General features: G+C 40.8%; 1 pseudogene across 1 annotated transcript; it reads right to left on the reverse strand.

Annotated features, from left to right (window-relative positions):
* Positions 1-2922: 2922 nt before the first annotated feature.
* On the reverse strand, positions 2923-5900 carry LOC130742506 (F-box/LRR-repeat MAX2 homolog A-like; annotated as a pseudogene). Its single transcript, XR_009021171.1, has one exon. The product of XR_009021171.1 is annotated as an F-box/LRR-repeat MAX2 homolog A-like (transcript).
* Positions 5901-20246: the final 14346 nt, after the last annotated feature.

Consider the following 20246-nt stretch of genomic DNA (forward strand, 5'->3'; position numbering starts at 1 on the left):
ATATGTTTGCGATGCAATTTTAGGCAGAACTGTTATTGGGCTTTAGAAAAATATATAGTCCATTTGGCATGTTTGTGGCTTGTAGTCTGTGGCATATTGCTATATCAAGCGATTGTGCTTGAGGGATGATTTATGATGAAATTTTTACTTGACCATTGATATATTATTCTTTTTCAGGCTTCTTTGGAGAAGTCTTCCGTGGTGTATGGAACGGCACAGATGTTGCTATCAAGGTTTTTCTGGAGCAAGATTTAACTGCTGAAAATATGGAAGATTTCTGCAATGAGATATCTATTCTGAGGTAGCTGGTTGTTTATATTCTGTTTGTCTGACTTCTTCTATCCAACATTTTCTGACTCTTTTTTTGAATTTGGTATTTGTTTTCCTCCAGCCGACTCCGACATCCTAATGGTAATCTCCAACATTTTGACTATTTTTTTTTATAGTTATGGCTTTGCATTGATCTTGCATATTTTATTTCCTAGGTATGGTAATTAATTAAAGTGAATCTGCATGGGTTCCTTTTACTGATTCATAGTAAAATCTTCGATTCTCATGAGTATGAAAATAATACTATGCAGGCTTGAATGCTTGATTGCAAGAATATATCTTCCAGCACTTACCCTTCCAGTTGATCTGTTAGTTATTTATTAAGTGATGAAACTGTATGCAGTTATCTTATTTCTTGGTGCATGCACGAAGCCTCCACGTTTGTCAATGGTCACAGAATATATGGAGATGGGATCATTGTATTACTTGATACATTTGAGTGGTCAAAAGAAAAAGCTCAGTTGGCGGAGGAGACTAAGGATGCTGCGTGACATATGCAAGTAAGATTAAGGTTATGCATAATTATCACAATGTCTGGCGTTTATGCTAAACAGATGTTACATATTAAATCTTTTCCTCTTCCAATAAATCATAAAGTCCCTGTCCATTCAATTTGTCAGTGTTTCATGACCTATTTTTTTTCTTTTCCAATTGGATGAAGAGGGTGATAAAAGTTTTTTTTTTTTCATCAGTCCTTTATTGAGACAGGTGTGATCCATAGTGAACAATGAAAAATGACTGACTTTCCCCATCATGAAAGATAACTGAGACTTACTATTAAATAGAAGGTTTAGGCTTTACTACTGCATGTTATCAAATGCCAGATAACCTACCATTTCAGTGAAGCCATTATACGTTGAATCGAAATTGTGTTTTGTAAGACCACTGCCGGTGTAGACAAATTTCTAGCGCTACCTCTTATTTTTACTATTAAATAATTTGGGTGGGGTTGTTTTACTTCATTTCGATGTAAATTTGTCTCCCCATATTGAAATGATTTCGTTTGATCTATGAAAACTGATGAGAACACCTTTGTTGTGTATAGGGGATTGATGTGCATACACCGCATGAAGATTGTTCACCGTGATGTGAAAAGTGCAAATTGTCTGGTGAATAAGCATTGGACAGTGAAAATCTGTGACTTTGGGCTTTCAAGAATAATGACAGATTCTAACATGAGAGATTGTTCGTCAGCTGGAACTCCAGAATGGATGGCTCCTGAACTCATCCGAAATGAACCTTTCTCTGAAAAATGTGATATCTTTAGCTTTGGGGTGATAATGTGGGAGCTCTGTACCCTGAACAGACCATGGGAAGGTGTACCACCTGAAAGGGTATAATATATTCAACAGATTTGTGCATTTTCCTTGATGACTTTTACTTCTGTTGTGCAAGGCATTGAAAAATTTTCATTTTTTCTCTGCTGATGATCAGGTGGTCTATTCTGTTGCTAATGAAGGTTCCAGATTAGAGATTCCTGAAGGCCCGCTAGGCAGGCTGATTTCAGGTTCTACTTCTTTCCCTGTATCACATTTTGATGGCAGAACTTAGACCCATCCGGTTTAACTTAATTACTTCTGTTTATGTATATTTTTTTGTGCGCAGACTGTTGGGTAGAATCACATGAGCGGCCGAGTTGTGATGAGATTCTTTCTCGTTTGGTGGACATCGAACACTCCTTGTGCTGATGCAATCCATCTCTTTTGTACATAGAAATCTTTGGGTAGAGTTGTTACATTGTGTTATCGGCTGATGTTGTAGACTCCTGTGAATTTTGTTCTTTTACTCAGGACATGCCAAAAAATGAAACATGCTCTTGTTGTGTTACCCTTGTGCTGCAAAACTCATCTCTATTTGAGGGCAAGGAGAGAATGATGATTCATTCCATGTCGAATATTTTCTTTGCAATGAAAAAAAAGAATTCTAGTGGAGTACAGCTCTGACTCGACGAGTCCCATGTTGTTATTCCAGATAGGAAGGTAACTGGTTATGCTATGAAAAACTTAAGGGCTTATATAAGTTTTACTTAAGTCTTCATTTTTTACTCAAATTTAATTTTGTTCACCATATATTTTTATTGTTTTGGAACCTATTTTTTTCAAACCTAATTTTTGAATTTTTTTATGAATAATTTTAGAGTAATTTTACCTGACCTACTTTACTTCAGACCTAATCGCTTTCGCAATTAATTAACAAGTAACACTTTCTAGAGGGTGTTTATTACAAATACATCTCAAATCGTTTCGGGGAATATGTGATTTGAATTGCAACATTATGTATTTTGGCACAAATTTTGAAAATATGATTTTCAGGCATCCAAATTATACATGATATCTATAAATTTATTCACATGTCAAAGAGAGGAATGGGAATGGAAGTTATTTCCTACCAACATTACCTTCCACTACATATTTTCTATATTTTTTTTACTAAATAATTTCAGAAACATTCTAAGGAATAATATATGGAAACCAAACATTTTTCATGACATTTCTGATAATGAGATTTCAGGAAATGTCATTCCAAAACTTGTAATAAACGCCCCATGACAACATGGCCCTTTGTTAGGGATATAATATAACCATTGAGAAATTATGAAACAAACACAAACCAGAACTATTTGTAAAAGTAAGGACCACAATCCTAAAAATAAGATAATATGGACCAAAATTAAATCTCACTTGGAAAGTAATAGAATAAAACTTTATTTTTTAAAAACAAGAAATAAACCAAAGAAGCAAGACTATGAAGACTATTATTATCCACACCTCCATTCCCATTCTTAGACTATGAAGACTATTATCCTTCTCCTCTTTCGCCTTCTCATATTTTCACATTCTATATGCAAAGGCTTCCCGCATAGCCTCTCATCCATTGCAAACACTGAAGGAATCTAGAACTGAGCATTTCTGGAATCTCACCCTCAAGATTATTGTTGGATAAATTCAAATACTTCAAACCAGAAATGAATGAAAAACCACCCAGAATTTTTCTTGTCAATGAATTTGAAGAGAGGCTCAACATGGTAGAGTTTGGTAAATTTTCTGTAGCGACCAATACAAGTGACGTCAAAGCAGAACATTTTGAGATTTCATCTGGGATATCACTATTTAACATACTGTTTCCCAAGTTAAGCTCTTTTTTAACCAAGAAAGGTGTGAGATTTCACCCCGAACCAGAATGTTAGCTTGCAACCAATCTGAGAGCAGGTGAAGTACTTCAACATGTGAACAACCACCAATATCTGAAGGGATTGCACCAGAAATGCTATTGTGTGACAAAGAGAGAACAATTAAGAACTGAGAGACCCCTTGGTTGCTGGAATGTTACCAACAAAGGAATTAGACAGAATAAAAACTTGTTTAAGCAAAAAAGAAATAAACCAAAGAAGTGAGCATATGCTCCGGTGAACAAAATCCACTGTTTACTCCCAGGTTTTTCAGCCACCAAATTTAGTATGAGTATCATATTTTCAGTCACGGACTCGACGATTAATAAATTCAACTTCAGTGGAGCAACAAGAACTTTCCGTTGGTGCAGGATAATAATCCTCCCTCAGCTGGATGTCCCTTAGATGTGGTATTTTGAGGAAAATTTTCATGAAATACTCATCAGCCGATCCATGAATAAAAAGTTTCCTCAGAGTCTGACATTCTTGTAGCAAGCCAGCAGCTGGTTTTGAGATAATCCTTTGCTCTGAACCATTGCGTCGTGGTGGCCAGTAATCAAGTTCATATAGACTAAGGGTGCTGATTCCATTCAAGACGAATGTCTCCCACTTTGTCAAATCCATATGCCCTTGGGATGCATACCATGCACCTGTTGTATCACCACAATCCAACTGCATCTTAGATAACTTAGGATAACAAGCCAGAGTGCTCAAGCCGAATCCGCTCTCTGGTTGTTCCGGTTTCCCTTCGGAATCTCCTTCCACCCGTATACGAATTTCTTCCAAATTGGGGCAATCCTCCAGCCCTGCCATTGGCAATGGAGTTAAAACATCACAAACCCCTATCCAAAGAGAAAGATATCGCAGCCTGTCCCAGCTACGGCTGCATTGGTAACCATTTTCAACCTCTGATGATGACGAAGAGCTGCATCTTTGTTTCTTCTTTTGGCTTGTCCCCTCCAAATCCACACTCCCAGAACAACCAACGAATTCATCATCATTCAGATCAGAGAAACATTCCTCCAAATTATTGAGGTCAACATTTGTTTCTTTCAAGCCACTCCAAACACAGTCCACATGAAGCCGCTCCACCCGGTCCCGAATGAGCTCCAAAGCTTGGAGAGACGCGGATGCGTTGAGGTTCAAACAGCAAGAAATCTTAACATCCATCAAAGTTCTGCGAAGCAAACAAGTCAAGGCCTTCAAGCCTTTCTCCATGATGCCCTTGCAGCCCTGCACATGAAACTTAACCAGCCTCGAACACCCTCTCGCAATAACAATCAACCCCTTGTCCGTCAAGTCAGCACAGTTGCTAATCGACAGGGACTGCAGCCCTTGACATAGAGCAACCCCATGAAGCTGCGGCCCAATTGCCAAGCAAATCCATTGAAACTGCCGCAACTGAAGCACCCTCAACTTGGGGCACTTGGTACCAAGCACTTCCAACAGAAAACAACTGTCTCTGACATTTTTACAAACATCTAGAACCAACTCCTCAAGCAAAGGCAAACCACAGAAAAACTCAACCATAGCCGCACCACTAATCCTAGCGTCCACACCAGTGTCCTCAGGATCACCCCGAAGGTTGGACAACGACGCCGTATCACCGAGATGAAGAAGCGTGAGTTTGGGGCAATTCGAGGCGATGGCCAAGAGGGTTTCGTCACCAACATATCCACTGTGCTTCGGGTCGAAGGTGCAAGCCAGAAGGAGGTGCTCCAGGTTAGGGCACGCTCTGGTTATGTCCTGAATTTCAACCGACTTGATACCCTCCTTGAGCGAGGCCGTAAGGAGATTCAGCCGCCGCATCGACGCGGTGGTGACCGGGTTTGATTTCAGCGCCGAAAGGAGGTTCCAGGTGCTCCAGTCGTAGAAGCTGGAGAGGTCCAGCGAGGTGAGCGACCGGCAATGCTCGAAGAGGCCGTCGAATTCGGATTCTGAAGAGGTCAGCGGGCGCGCGCTCGTGCCATCGGACGAGCTTAACGCGGCGGAGCTCCGGCCAGGAAAGTAGGAGGAGGTGGAGCGTGATCGGGAGGAGGGCGTAGAGGGTGAGTGAGGCGACGTGAGGGAAGGCGCGGCGGAGTCGGAGAGCAAGGAGTTGGGGCTTGGAATCGGTGGGGAGTTGGGACTCGGAGTCGGTGCGGAAGAGCTCGTAGCCCCACGGGGAGAGTAATGAGAGGTCGAGGTGAGTGACATGGCGGAAGGAGGTGGGGATACTGTGGAGGTCAAATACGTTGCCGCGGAGCGTGAGGGAGGTTCTGGTCTTGCGCTCCAACTTGAGGAAGCTCCGGCACACCAGAGAGAGGGAGTTCCGAGTGCGGGTGTCTGTCACGGCGGAGAACACGTTGGCTAGAATCTCCTCTGGCAGGTCACTCATGCCGGTTTCATTTACGCCGGCCATCGCCCACTTCGCTCCGGCGAGACGGTGTTTACTATGCGTAACGGTATAAGAGAGAGCTGCAGAAAATGGAGTTAGGGTTTGGAGAGGGTGGCATTGGCTGTAACACAGAGAGAGGAGGGAAAGGGAAAGAAAAGTGGGGTCCACATCTTCTCGAGGGGGCGAACTATGCGACGCATCCCAAGAAGTGGTCAGGTCACCCTTGCAATCCCGCATCATCTTCTTCAAACTGACATGTGCACCCTCAGCCCTGCAAACAACAAATAGATATCTTATTAACTCTCCAATGTAAACAATCTATCAAATGAAAAACATATAACAAGGCATAAATTAAGCTCATATAATTTTTGTACCTGTTACTTGTTGTTCCAAAGTGCATCACATGATTTGTCCATGCCTTGGCAAATTTCTCCTTATGGACCAACCATGTAGTAGAACAATAGGAGGTAAAGTTGCTGTATTTGTCCTTGCACATATTAAACAATTGCATCCATTTAACTTCAAATTCTTCAACTGTTGCAGCATCCACCACCTCTCCCCACTTCCCCATAACCAATTCAGCAAAATCATCTGTACCAACATAGAGTTTGCACTTTGCCAAAACACACTTGTTGATGTGCCACAAGCATAATAAATGGGTAGTGTTGGGAAGGTTTTGCTTAGCAGCACTCAATAAGGCAAGATCTCTATCAGTAACAATCACCTTAGGCAACATGGCTTGATCAGCTAATAGAGACTTCATACACTCCAGTGCCCAAACGTAGTCATCTGTGCCCTCATTAACAATGTAGCAAAAGGCTATGGAGTATGTCTTATCTGTGGAAGTCAGTCCAACAATCTCAAGCAAGGGAATTTTATATTTGTTTGTCTTGTATGTGCAATCCATAATCACTACATATGGAAATGTGTTGAACAGTTTGATAGCATTTGGATGAGCCCAAAATACATCTCTAATGACTTCCGATCCAGGCTCATGTCTTTCAAAGTGGACGTACTTGTCACCGTCCAACTTCTTCAACAAGTGTTGCATTTCTGTCAATGACCCGCGGATGGATTTTTTTAACCTCTTGCAAGCACCATAAATCTGAGATATGGTAGTCAAGTTTAAAGGATTGTTTTCCTTCAAAGTCAACAACATCTTTCTCGGTGGAACCCAACTCTTTGTCATTTTTCCACTTGCTCCTTCTCTTCGGAATTTAGACGACCAACAAAATTGTGGCCAAGTAGTGACCTAGCTGGTTCATGGTTGTGTGTACCTTCCATCACCTTTAGCCGCCAATCTCTATCTATGCCATTTTTCATAGGTCGTCCTTTTAGTCTAAAAGAACAATCTGTCTTTTGTGTTCTCGTTCCTTCAACAAGGTCAGAGTCTCTGTAGGGAACATACTTACCATGCTTCTCGCACCCCAACATGACATAAGCTTTTCTGCTTCCATTCCCACCGCTATCTGACTTTGTGATCAACGCAACATATCCATTTTCAATCGCAATTCCATGAACCCAATTGATAAGATCATCACGGGTAGGGAAAGTCTGTTCAATGATGCATACCCAACACACAAGACATAAACAAGGGTGATCAAGACATATATTACACTTTCAAAACAATGCAAAAATATGTTCAAAGAATACCTGATCAGTTGTAAATAAATGCGAGACATCTATACTTATACACGGGGGTACAAATGCTGGTGGTGGCACCTCTGTAGTGGCCTCTTCAGGTTGACCATTGTGCAATCCAACTTCAATCAATTGTGATTCATGAAAGAAAAATGAATCTGCCATCCCTGGAATAGAATACGGAACTTTATTATCCATATTGAATACGGAACTTTATAATTCGTATTTAATACGGCATATAAATTTCCGTATTAAATACGGAAATTGATATTCCGTATTTTATCACGACTCAGAATTCAGAAAATCATCATTCTAACTACTTAAACTACTTAATCTAACAACTTCAACTACTTAAACTAACAACATACAACAAACAACCAACAACACTTACCTCAAATGCTATCTTTTTGCATCCAATGGTGGAGAGCTTGCCAATGGAGGAGTTGGTGGTGGTGGTAGGAAGAATGAAAGTGAGGATGAAAGTGAGGTAGGAGAGGGTGAGAGAGAGGGTGGTCTGGAGGCATTGAGGGGGTTAAGGGGGCTGGTGAGGGGTTGGTGACGGAGGAGTAATGGTGGAGGGGTTGGTGGAGGGAGGAGTAATGGTGGAAAAGGTTATGACTGTCAGAGATAGAATACGGAAGTTTAACTTCCGTATTCTATTTTAGTGAATACGGAAGTTTAAGTCCCGTAGGGCATTTATGGGTTAAAAAAAAAGAGGTGGGGCGTGGAGCCCCATAGGGAGGGCCCCAAACCCAACTCCCCTTCTCGAGGCTTAGGGTCTTCTCAATTCTCATTTTCCAGAAGAAAAATATGGAAGAGAGAAGTAACTTTTCTTTATCTCACTTTTATAGTTTTACTAGTATTTTAACCCCTGCGATGATGCACGCGGGTTATTCATTTCTTTATCGTATGTATTTTTTCTTTTTAAATTTGTGTTTTTTTAATGTTTATTGAGAGAAAATTTATTATGAATTAAAAAAATTAATTTTAGATATAAGTAAACATACATTTGCATTCTATTTCAACTGATGAATATATTTGTTTTTATTTTGCATAAGCGCAATAATTTTGTTTGTTATGGTTTTTTCCCTTACTTTTTTTATGAGTTTTGAGTAAAAATGTACTTACCTGTTTTTTTTTTTTATCAGCAACGAAAATATATTGAATGGAAGTACAATGGGGTACTTCAACCCAATACAAATGAGTAAGGAAAATAGAAAAAGAAAGTGATACAAATATAAATTACAAATTAGAGTCAAAAAGCTGAAACATAAAACCCTCCCACTGGTACCAAATTTTGATCCCATCAATTAAATACTCTCAAGTTTCTTTCCAAACAAATTATGCCCTTAAAAACTGATACGATAATAGTAAAGTAGCAAAAAGTATTCTATTACTCTAATGGAGTTATGATATATATACACATCTCAACTCATTATCCACCTTCATTTTCTATCTATTTCTCTTTTCTCTATCAATCAAATCATCTATCACATCTTTACTTTCTCTCTCATTTCTTCCTATCTCTCTCTTCCTCCACCTCTCAACACCTCAAAAATGAGGTGTGAAGATATAATTATTCACTGTAATGCAAAGGTTCTATAATTTATCAGTGTAATTTCTTTATCATCTTCAAGTAAGCCCATCATATAGCACACGTCCTTAATATGTCATATGTAACTTCATATACTTTTTTTAAGTTTGGAAATGAATGAGCCCCTTTGTAAAATTAGCAATGACCTCAAATAATGGACTGGGCGAGACCCCAGGGTCCCTCGCCCAGGAGACCTGACCTTGGGCGTGGGACGCGTCATGACCTTTGACCTCCCTTCCCGAGGCCCAACTGACCCATTTGGACAGACTAAGGGCGCCAAAGTCCAACTCCACCTCTATAAATAGGAGGGGAATACCAATTGTAAGGAACTCTTAGCTCATTTGAGAATTAATAGCATTGAAATTCAGTTATATTTTCTCTCTCTAAGCGGTTAGAGTTTCTCTCTCTAAGCATTCACATCACTTTCCTCACACTTTGGGTACTACCTTTCCTCTCTATGTTCTAGCACGGAACATTTGGCGCCGTCTGGGGGGATCGGTAGATTTCTATTCCCAAACTATGTGGATTGTGATTCAGTGGAGTGAAGCTTGCTTTTCTGTACGATTTTCCTCATCCGGACTTGGTTCTCGGGTTATTGCGATTTGATTTCGAAAAGTTCGATCATCTAAGAGATTCTCCGTAATTCGAAGGTTTTTGGCGGAATTTTCGTTTTCATTAGCAAAGTTTGATGAAGACGCCTCGCCAACGATGTGGCAACGACGTCTCTTCCCCGCGCACCGCAAGGAGCGATAGAAATCGATGTGTCGAAGCACGTCGAGCGCTAAGTGGCGACTTTAAGATGCAAAATGGGTGTTTACAGGAGCAGTTGAGGTACTATCACCTCCGGTAGTGGAATCAAGAGGAGGAGGAAGCTGCGGCTACGGCCGGAACCAAGCCTTTCTCGGCGGCAGTACGAGAGGTGACTGTACCTGACGGCATGACGAACCTCGTGTTGGAGGCGTACGACGGACAAACCAGTCCAAAGGATCATCTGTCTTGTTTTGATGCGAAGATGGCGAAGTACGCGGTTTTCGACGCTGTGAAATGCAGGATGCTTCCATCAACGTATCGAGGCACGACAAAGGAATGGTTCACGAATCTGCCTTCAGGATCCATAGTTAAGTTCCGCGATTTCTCATCAAAATTCCTTGACCATTTCTCTGCGAGGACGATCGAAGATCTGTTTGATATTCGGCAGGAGGAACATGAAACCTTGAAACAATATGTGAAACGATACAGTGCCATATCCGCGAGGTTCGAGGAATTGCAGCCACGCATGTGCGTGTGCGCTTTCAAAGGCGGTCTGTCCCGGGAGAATTTTATTGCGAGCTGAGTAGGGAGCTAGCATGCTCAATGGTGGAAGTCTGCGCCCGAGCGCAGGACTACATCTTAAAAGAGGAAATTGAAGCGCACAAGAGGAAAAGCGAGCGAGCAACAAAAGGATGGGGACAGAAGACCAACGAAGTCAGCTCGGCCCGCCAATCGCGATGAAGGACAGGGACAGATCCCACGCCACGGCAGAGAAGGCAAAGAAGGAGAGGAAGACCGGATGTTGGGAGTAATACTCTGATTGAAAGGGAGACCAAAAAGCAAGGACCAAAATAAAGATGCACTCTTTTTCTCCGACACGGGAGTTTTTTAACGAGGCATCCCTCGATGTAAAAATTTAAACAAATCAAATACAAAAGGATATTCTTAGAAATACTCCTAACTGTCGAACTGAGACGGCAGCCTGGTGGAAAAAATTCCCTGAAGGTGGCGATCCCAACACGACCTTGATGTCCGGGGATCGCTCCGGAAAGTCCGGCGTTGACCGTAGCCCTGCAGGCGACGTGTGCGGATGAGCTTCCCGTCGCCACCCGTTGGCGGCGTGCGCGAATAAAGCTCCTTATCCAAAGAACCTCCCCGAAATTTGGGCGAGTCGAGTCTTCCTGAAACGCGGGAAGCATTTTTTAACTAGGCCAAAAGTCTCGGGTAAACTCATATGGCCATTGGGCCCCGAGCAACTATAAGCCACCACCTAATAAGGCTGGAGGGGCCGCACCTGCTCTTACGGGAAATATTGGTGCGGACAAAAACCTCGGTAAAATACCGAGCGAAAGTCCTAGTTATACGTAGCACACTCTCAAAAATTACTCACGCAAAACTGGGAGACTAGCACTGAAAACATGTGCTAAGCGGCGATCAACGAAAGACGAAGATAAGTAGCGGGCCGCCCGCCTCGCCCGCTTAACTATCCTTCGCTCATTTAATTATTCATTTATTCATTCATTTATCTGTTTGTGTCGTGACGATTTACTAACTCGGTTATTTGTTTGCTCGTATGATTCATAATGATGCACGTCAAAACAATTCAGGAAACAAAACTTTTATTCAAATATTTGACTTTATACATTCAAAAGGGAGGATCTCTTCTCATTTTCCTACATTCTTTGCGTTGCTCCGTCCTCTCATGCTCCAAACGGTATTGTCTGTACTCAAGGTTGCACAGTCTTCGGCTCAGCTCCAGCTTCTCAAGACCTTCTTCCGCCGTCCAGAGCTGTTTTCACTGCTCCTATCTCCTCCAGCAGATCTGGGTCCCGCCGGTAGAGCTCTTGAATCTCTTCCACGAAGCAGAGGAAATTTCTGATGATAGCGTCCATCTTTGGACTCAAATCCATTCCCAGCAGCTTGTTGGTCAGGTCGTAAACGTTGGGATCCTCCGGATGCCTAACGTTGATGAAGAGATCTTCATCAAAAGTTTTCAATCAGAGCTCATCCAAACAGGCAATGTAGGATGCCATTTCCTTGAAGTTTTAGAAAGCAGATGAAATGTGAAGTTTGTTGCGTTTTGGTTCTTATTTATAAGCCCGGTTCAGTCTCCGGAAGTTATTGTTGGAGCAGTTTCTCGATGAGTTTTTCTTAGAAAAGGAGTGACTTGCAATAAAGGCTTGAGCGTTCGTGGCCAATGGTCAATAGTAAACCGTTGGAACGTGGAAAAGAAGCACTTGGGCAGACGTTTGAAATTCCCTAAGAGGAACGTCCCGCATAGTTTATCTCCCGGCGGGAGGCGTACAATTAAGACTCATAGCAAAAGCAGTAAAAACTTGGGGCTCTCATTAAAAAGAAGAAAAAAAAGGAGACCCTTGGTACAAAGATAACAGAGATAATCTAAGGACTCCTAACATTTTGAGTTGGCTCTACGTGTCCTTCCGTCAGGAAACGCTCGACGACAAATCCGGGAAGATCGTCGGGCCCGACCAATCCTGTGGGTGTAACTCTCTTAAATGCCCCCATCTGGCTGAGATCAATCAGAGGATGGAGATGTTTGACTTGGGCTTTGGCGAGGAAGAAGCCTCGGTCACGTTCAGAAACGGCAACAACAGCAGCCTCTGGCCTCAATCTTTCTTCTAAGGCCTTCGCGTCAAGATGGGCTTGAGTCTTCGCTGAGGATAGAAGATCATCTTTCTTCACCAGGTCAGATCGAAGGTTTTCAAGGTCGGCCTCCGTCAAAGCTATTTGGTCTACTTTCGCGCTCAATTCTAGCTGCGCCTCCTGCCGCAGCTCTGCAAGAGTTTTCTCCAATTCAGAAATCCTCATATCTCGAAACTCTAAGCTAACTTCAGCACGAGCAGACTGCTCGGCTAGCTCTTTGGAAAAGGAGTTTTCCTTGGCGATCGGTTGAGCGGCGAGCACTTCGCGATCCTCAGCAAGTTGAGAATTGAGAGCGCGGAGGCGCGCCACTTCGGATCGTAATTCGTTAGCATCCTGAGCGGAGCGCCTATAGTAGTGGAACACGTGGAGCACTCCCGCCATAGCCCCTTCAGAGACATTATCCAAACCACGCTGCTTAACAACTTCATCCATTCGCGCCATTTGAGCTGATGTCAAAGTTAAAGAATACGGGAATCCCCGACTCACAGACCCTGAGGAGGGGGTGGAAGTATGAGCAGGTGGAGGAGGGGCGTTGGCGGAAGACGTCAGGTTTGGACCAAGCGGCGACGAGATAACTGTTGGACGGGAAAGTGAGCTGTCGACAAGACCGTGTTGGGCTGGAATCGTCCCTGAAGGCTCGCTGGAATTCAACCTTTTCGGGGAAGGGCGAGGATCCTCCTCGCCAAGGGGCCGTTTTCCGCTCGCCTGGATTCTCAACAGAGACGCCTTGTCACCTTTCAAATTTATTCGAGGGGGAAAGGAGACGTTATTTTTCTTCTCAAAAGTCTGCTTGTGGACTGGGGTCGCCCGAAAGAAGAGGGCGCAGCTAAAGGTCCAAAGTGTCGATTGTAAAAGGCTTTATTTATCAGGCCATGTTGGCCATCGTTTTTCACTTCTAGATTTTAAGTTTTTAAGTTTTAGTCGGAATCCTTAGGGCTATCGTCTTGTTTCTTGCTTAAAGACACACTTAGCTCTCATGCTTTGAGCTCGGTGTCTTATGGACTTGTGGACTGGGCGAGACCCCAGGGTCCCTCGTCCAAGAGACCTGACCTTGGGCGTGGGACGCGTCATGACCTTGGGCCTCCCTTCCCGAGGCCCAACTGACCCATTTGGAGAGACTAAGGGCGCCAAAGCCCAACTCCACCTCTATAAATAGGAGGGGAATACCAATTGTAAGGGACTCTTAGCTCATTTGAGAAATAATAGCATTGAAATTCAGTTATATTTTCTCTCTCTAAGCGGTTAGAGTTTCTCTCTCTAAGCATTCACATCACTTTCCTCACACTTTGGGTACTACCTTTCCTCTCTATGTTCTAGCACGGAACAAATAATATTCATTTTTTTATAACCGGTAGCTTCCTCAAAATCAGTGTTATTTTTGTTACGTTTAAAAAAAGAAATTTTATGAATTATAAGCATAAAATTAAATTTAGATAAAGAAATCATAAATTTGAAAGTTTTTTTTACTGTGAAAAAACATGAAAAGAAAAATCATATTTGTAAACCATGAAAAATTAGGAAGACTCAATTATACATGAAAATTATCCAATATAAAGTAGGATCGAACCAAGAGAAAATCATTACAAAATCAAAGAGCAAGTTATAGCACATTTAGACATTCTAAGCTAAAACATCAATATCTAACTTTTGGGTATATGTACCTACAGAATGATTAAAAGTTTGAGCCTATATTCAATGCAAATACGTCAACACAGACAATACGAAGTACACATTTTGGATGAGCGGTGTTACTAATATATATAGTTGTAGGGAAACTCGTTAGTGAAAAATTCATTTTTTGGGTGATTTCATATTTAGTATTAAAACCACCACCTGTATTAGTTTTATTGTTAATTAATAAATAATTAATAATTCTCTAGATCAAAACATATTAATCATGGTAATTATGTCCTATAGAATTCTCTAACTTACTAGAAATTAAACTCGTGCGTTGCACGGGTTCGTTTTTAATTTGTATTTTTTAATTGTAATATTTAAATTTGCAGAAAGGTAAGAAAACTATTATTTAGAAGAAGATTTAGAATATATGTATAATTAAATGTAATTGAGTTATGATATTCTCACACTTTCTTTCTCTAATAAGGGAAAAAATGATCAAATAGGTAGATTTCTTTTTTTTTTTGCTTCATCGGAAGAAAAAATAGGTAGATTTCTATTGAGATTGAAATGAGAGTAGTTTTTTTTATATAAAAGAAATTTAATTACTTAATTAGATTAGTATTGAAATGAACGTAGTAGTCTACTATTTTTTTTTTCTAATATTGATTTAGTCATTGCAATGATGTTATCAGTTGTGCTAATTTTTTTTTATCAAGATTGATGTGGTTGTTTACCATTGTTGGTGGCATAGAAGTTCTTTTAAAATCACTTTCACAAACATAAAAATAGATTCTATCTAACTGCAGGATGGACGTCATTTGTTCCCTTAGAATGATTAAGTTGCTATTTTTTTCCATAATATGACAATATTGAGGAGTGAGAGATTCCTATTTCTTATCAAGAATATAGTGAGTACTACATTTTACACTTATCTTTCTAGTGCAGTATATAAATTTATGTGGCTAACACTTTGTTACTGATTTGTGTCATATAAATATAGAAATGATGATATATTTGTATGATTTCAATTGAATGAGAAGAATTGTTTAGTAAATTACCATATATGTGAAACTCATGCAATTTTATTTTCCAATCATCTGCAACGGGGATATATCACTAAGTAATGTGTGTTTCTTGTTGTTGTTGATGATCTTTCTCTTGCAATAAAGAAATAAGAATGAGTAATTTAAAAAAGCAATTTTGAAATTAACTAAAATAATTAAAAATGACATACTTGTTGAAGTAGTTAGAGACAATTGTCATTTTTTTCTTACCAGCTACTGAAGTATAAGAAATATGAATTGTTGGAACATGTTGCCATGCATTTTGTCAAAACAACCGATTGTCGAAGCAGATGTCGTGGCATCTGACCTCGTGAAGCTAGGGCATCAGTCCTCAGTTTGTGTTTCTGTTGTGGGCCCTCTGAAGATTTACTGAAGATAGGTTTTTGAGTTACTTGAGGAGCAAGTAGCTATTCTAGAAGGGTTAAATTGTTGGGTTGTTATTTGTTGAAACAATCTTTGTTAAAAGATTGGTTTCTATCTTTATCCTGTGCAATAAGAAACCGAATCTATCAAGATTGCGTTTTGAATTGCTGTTACTGCAATCTGTTTCTTCAGCCCGTGCCAATCCTAAAGCCCATGCTACCGCTGCTGAAGTCTATAAAAGGATGAAGACCTAAAACTTGAAGATGGTTGAAGCTGATAGAGAGAGATCGAGTGTTTTAGGATTTGTTATTGTGCTTTGTCCTTTGTTGGTTGTGAATCTGTCTTTGCTCACTGATTCTATAAAGCAAAGAGAGATTCTGTGTGTTTGATTGCATTCAAACTCTACTTGTTCATTGTGTTTACCAATCACTGTGGCAGTGATTGAGAGGAAGTGAGAGGGGCTCTCATACTTAGGTTGAGATTCTAAGTAGAAATACACTGGGTAGATTAGGAAGTGAACTATGAACTGAGTTGTTCATGAGTGTCTGTAATTCCTGAATCTTGAGATAGTGGATTTCCTTTCTTTGGGTGCAAACCCTCCAGACGTAGGTGAAAGTTTTCACTAAACTGGGTTAACAAATACTGTGTGTTATTGTTTCTGTTGTTAAGTTTTGTTTTACTGTTAAGCGGTTGTCAAACCTCTTGTCCCAGCATCGTGCAGGACAATCGTATCAGAGGGAACCTGAATTACAATTGGCATCAGAGCAGGCACCCTGTTCTGGTTAGGTGAGCTCCAGGGAGTTTTATTCAAGTTCTCATGGATAACAAGGAGGGAGGATCAGTCAATAGGCCACCCATTCTGGATGGTACTAACTATGACTACTGGAAGGTTCGCATGACAGCCTTTCTCAAATCAATTGACAACAAGACTTGGAAAGCTATTGTCAGGGGTTGGAAGCACCCCACTAAGGCTGAGGTTGAAGGCACCTCTACTACTGTTGTGGAAAAACCTGAAGAATAATGGACCAGTGTTGAAGATGAAGCTGCTCCTTGAAATTCAAAGGCTCTAAATGCTATCTTTAATGGAGTTGACAAGAATATGTTTAGGCTGATCAATACGTGTACTGTGGCAAAGGATGCTTGGGAAATTTTGAAAACTGCACATGAAGGAACTACTCGAGTAAGGATGTCAAGGCTTCAGATGCTCACTACTCAATTTGAAAATTTGATGATGACTGAAGAAGAGACTATTTTAGAATTCCACATGCGTGTCCGTGACTTGTCTAATGCTTCATTTGCTTTGGGAGAACCTATGTCAGATGAGAAGCTTGTAAGGAAGATCTTGAGATCTCTTCCTCAGAAGTTTGCTATGAAAGTCACTGCAATTGAGGAGGCTCAAGACATCGAGAACATGAAGGTTGATGAACTTATTGGCTCTTTGCAGACATTTGAGTTGAAACTTAGTGGAAAATCTGAGAAGAAGAATAAGAGTATTGCTTTTGTGTCAAACATTGATGAAGGTGATGATGAAGATTGTGAGGGTGAAAATCTTTCTGAGGCTCTGGCCGTTCTAGCAAGAAAATTCAACAGAGCATTGAGAAAGATTGACAAAAGAACCAGGCCTAATGTCCAGGACATGAAGTTCGATAACAAACCCAAGCTCTCTAATTCACAGAGGAAGACCAAAGAAGAAGAAAGATCTGGTCAGAATAAAGGAGTGTAGTGTCATGAATGTGAAGGATATGGTCATATCAGGTCTGAATGCGCCACCTATCTAAAGAAGCAGAAGAAAGGTATGATGGTAACTTGGTCAGATGAAGACACTGAAGATGAGGAGGAGATATCTGCAAACAAAGTCAATGCTTTCTCTGGAACCATCTATGAGTCTGATACAAGTGATGAGGACATTACAGATGAGGAACTAGCTGAGACTTACAAGCTGCTACACATCAAGTGGGAAGAAGCATGTAAACTTGTGAGAGAAAAGCAAAGTGAGATAGAACAACTTGTCTCTCAGAATGAAAGGCTGAAAGAGCTCAGCACAAAGCTGAAGGAAGATCTGGAGGAATGGCAAAGTAAGTTTAATAATGCTGATGTTATTGAAAAGGCTAATCTAGTGTTGATTAATGCAGGACTTCAAGAGGAAGTGGCAACTCTGACAAGAAAGCTTGAAGCTACTCACAAATCTGTTAGAATGTTGAAGAGTGGTTCTGATATGCTTGACGAAATTCTGAAAGAAACTAGCAAGCAAGGAGGGAGTCTGAAGGGAATTGGCTTTGACTATAAAACAGCAAACAAAGGAAATCAGAAAGGTTCAAAGAAATTTGTGTCTGCTGCAAAACAAACTGAATTCAAGAAGCCCAGAAATTATCAGTTGTCAGATTCATTGCCTCGACATGTACCTCTGCATGTGAAACCCCAGCTTAAGCTTGACAAAACTGTACCTTGGAAGTGTCACTACTGTGGTAAGAATGGTCATATAAAGCCCTACTGTTACATGTTATATGGTTATCCTCAGATGCACGAGAAAAAGCCTGTTCAGATGAGGAAGCAATGGAAGCCCAAGGGTGAAGTCAGATGTCAGGTAGCCTACACGTCCTTCAGAGCATCATCAAAGGAAGATTGGTATTTTGATAGTGGCTGCTCAAAACACATGACAGGAAACAAGAGCTTCTTGCAAGACATCAGAAGTCACTCCACCAACTATGTTACTTTTGGAGATGGAGCTAAAGGAAAGATCAAGGGAGTAGGAAAACTTGTTAGCACAGAATCTCCTAACTTGAACAATGTGTTACTTGTGAATGGTTTAACAGCCAACCTAATCAGCATAAGTCAACTGTGTGATCAAGGATATGATGTGAAGTTCAATAAGATAGAATGTGTTGTGACCACTGATGATGAGAGAGTTGTGATGAGAGGAGTCAGATCAAAAGACAATTGTTATATGTGGACATCAGAAGAAAAAGCTCATGTTTCCAGATGTTTGTTAACTAAAGGAGATGAGGTGAATGTATGGCATCAAAGACTAGGACATCTCAACTACAGGAGCATGCAAAAGATTCTTGCAGATGGAATAAGGGGATTGCCCAATTTGAGCTTGGGAGAAGGAAAGCTATGTGGAGAATGTCAGATTGGTAAGCAAACCAAGGTGCCACACAAGATGCTCCAGCATCAGACCACGACAAAGGTTCTGGAATTGCTTCACATGGATCTCATGGGTCCCATGCAGGTTGAAAGCTTGGGAGGAAAAAGGTATGTGTTTGTCTGTGTAGATGATTTTTCAAGGTATACATGGGTTGAATTTATGAGAGAAAAATCAGAGACTTTTGAAATATTCAAGAATCTATGTATGAGACTTCAGAATGAGAAGGACTGTGTGATTGTGAGAATCAGAAGTGATCATGGAAGGGAGTTTGAGAATTCAAAATTCTTGGAGTTCTGTGGAACAGAAGGTATTAGCCATGAATTTTCTGCCCCCATCACTCCACAACAGAATGGAATAGTTGAAAGGAAAAATAGAACTCTCCAGGAATCAGCTAGAGTAATGTTACATGCTAAGAAGATTCCGCACCAGTTCTGGGCTGAAGCTATGAGTACTGCCTGTTACATACATAATAGAGTCACCATCAGGGCAGGGACATCCTCTACACAGTATGAGCTATGGAAAGGTAGAAATCCGTCTGTAAAATACTTTCACATATTTGGAAGTAAATGTTATATCCTTGCAGACCGTGATCCTAAGAGGAAGCTTGATCCTAGAAGTGATGAAGGAATTTTCATGGGGTATTCTATGAACAGCAAAGCTTATAGAGTTTTTAACTCTCGCACAAAGACCATGATGGAATCTGTGAATGTGACTGTGGATGATGAACCAAGCAAGAAGGAAGAAACAGTTTTGAATGAAGATGATGATGGTGCTGATGTTCCAGCCGATGCTTCAGCAACCGCCCTCGACAATGAGTCAAAAACAAGTGCTGATGAAAAGGAAGACAAAGATATCACATCAAACAAAGCTCCATCAATCAGGGTTCATAAGAATCATCCTCAAGAAAACATTATTGGGAATCTTCAAGAAGGGGTGACTACCAGATCCAGAAGTATGATTGCTCACAGTTGTTTCATCTCTAAGATAGAACCCAAGAATGTAAATGAAGCTCTCACTGATGAATACTGGATAAATGCTATGCAAGAGGAGCTAGAGCAGTTCAGGAGAAATGAAGTATGGGAGTTAGTGCCTAGGCCTGAAGAAGTAAACATCATTGGCACTAAGTGGATATTCAAGAACAAATCAGATGAAACTGGAACAGTCACAAGGAATAAAGCAAGGCTAGTGGCTCAAGGATATACTCAGATAGAAGGAGTTGATTTTGATGAAACCTTTGCTCCAGTAGCTAGACTGGAATCTATAAGACTCTTGTTAGGTGTTGCTTGTCTCTTGAAGTTCAGACTTTATCAGATGGATGTGAAGAGTGCTTTTCTGAATGGCTATTTGAGTGAAGAAGTATATGTTGAACAACCTAAAGGGTTTATAGATCCACATCATCCAGATCATGTGTACAAACTGAGGAAAGCATTGTATGGCTTGAAGCAAGCACCTAGGGCTTGGTATGAAAGGTTAACTGAATTCCTTGTAAGCAATGGTTACAGTAAGGGTGGAATTGATAAAACTCTGTT

This window comes from Lotus japonicus, chromosome 3, assembly GCF_012489685.1.
Source record: "Lotus japonicus ecotype B-129 chromosome 3, LjGifu_v1.2".
Classification (NCBI taxonomy): Eukaryota; Viridiplantae; Streptophyta; class Magnoliopsida; order Fabales; family Fabaceae; genus Lotus; species Lotus japonicus.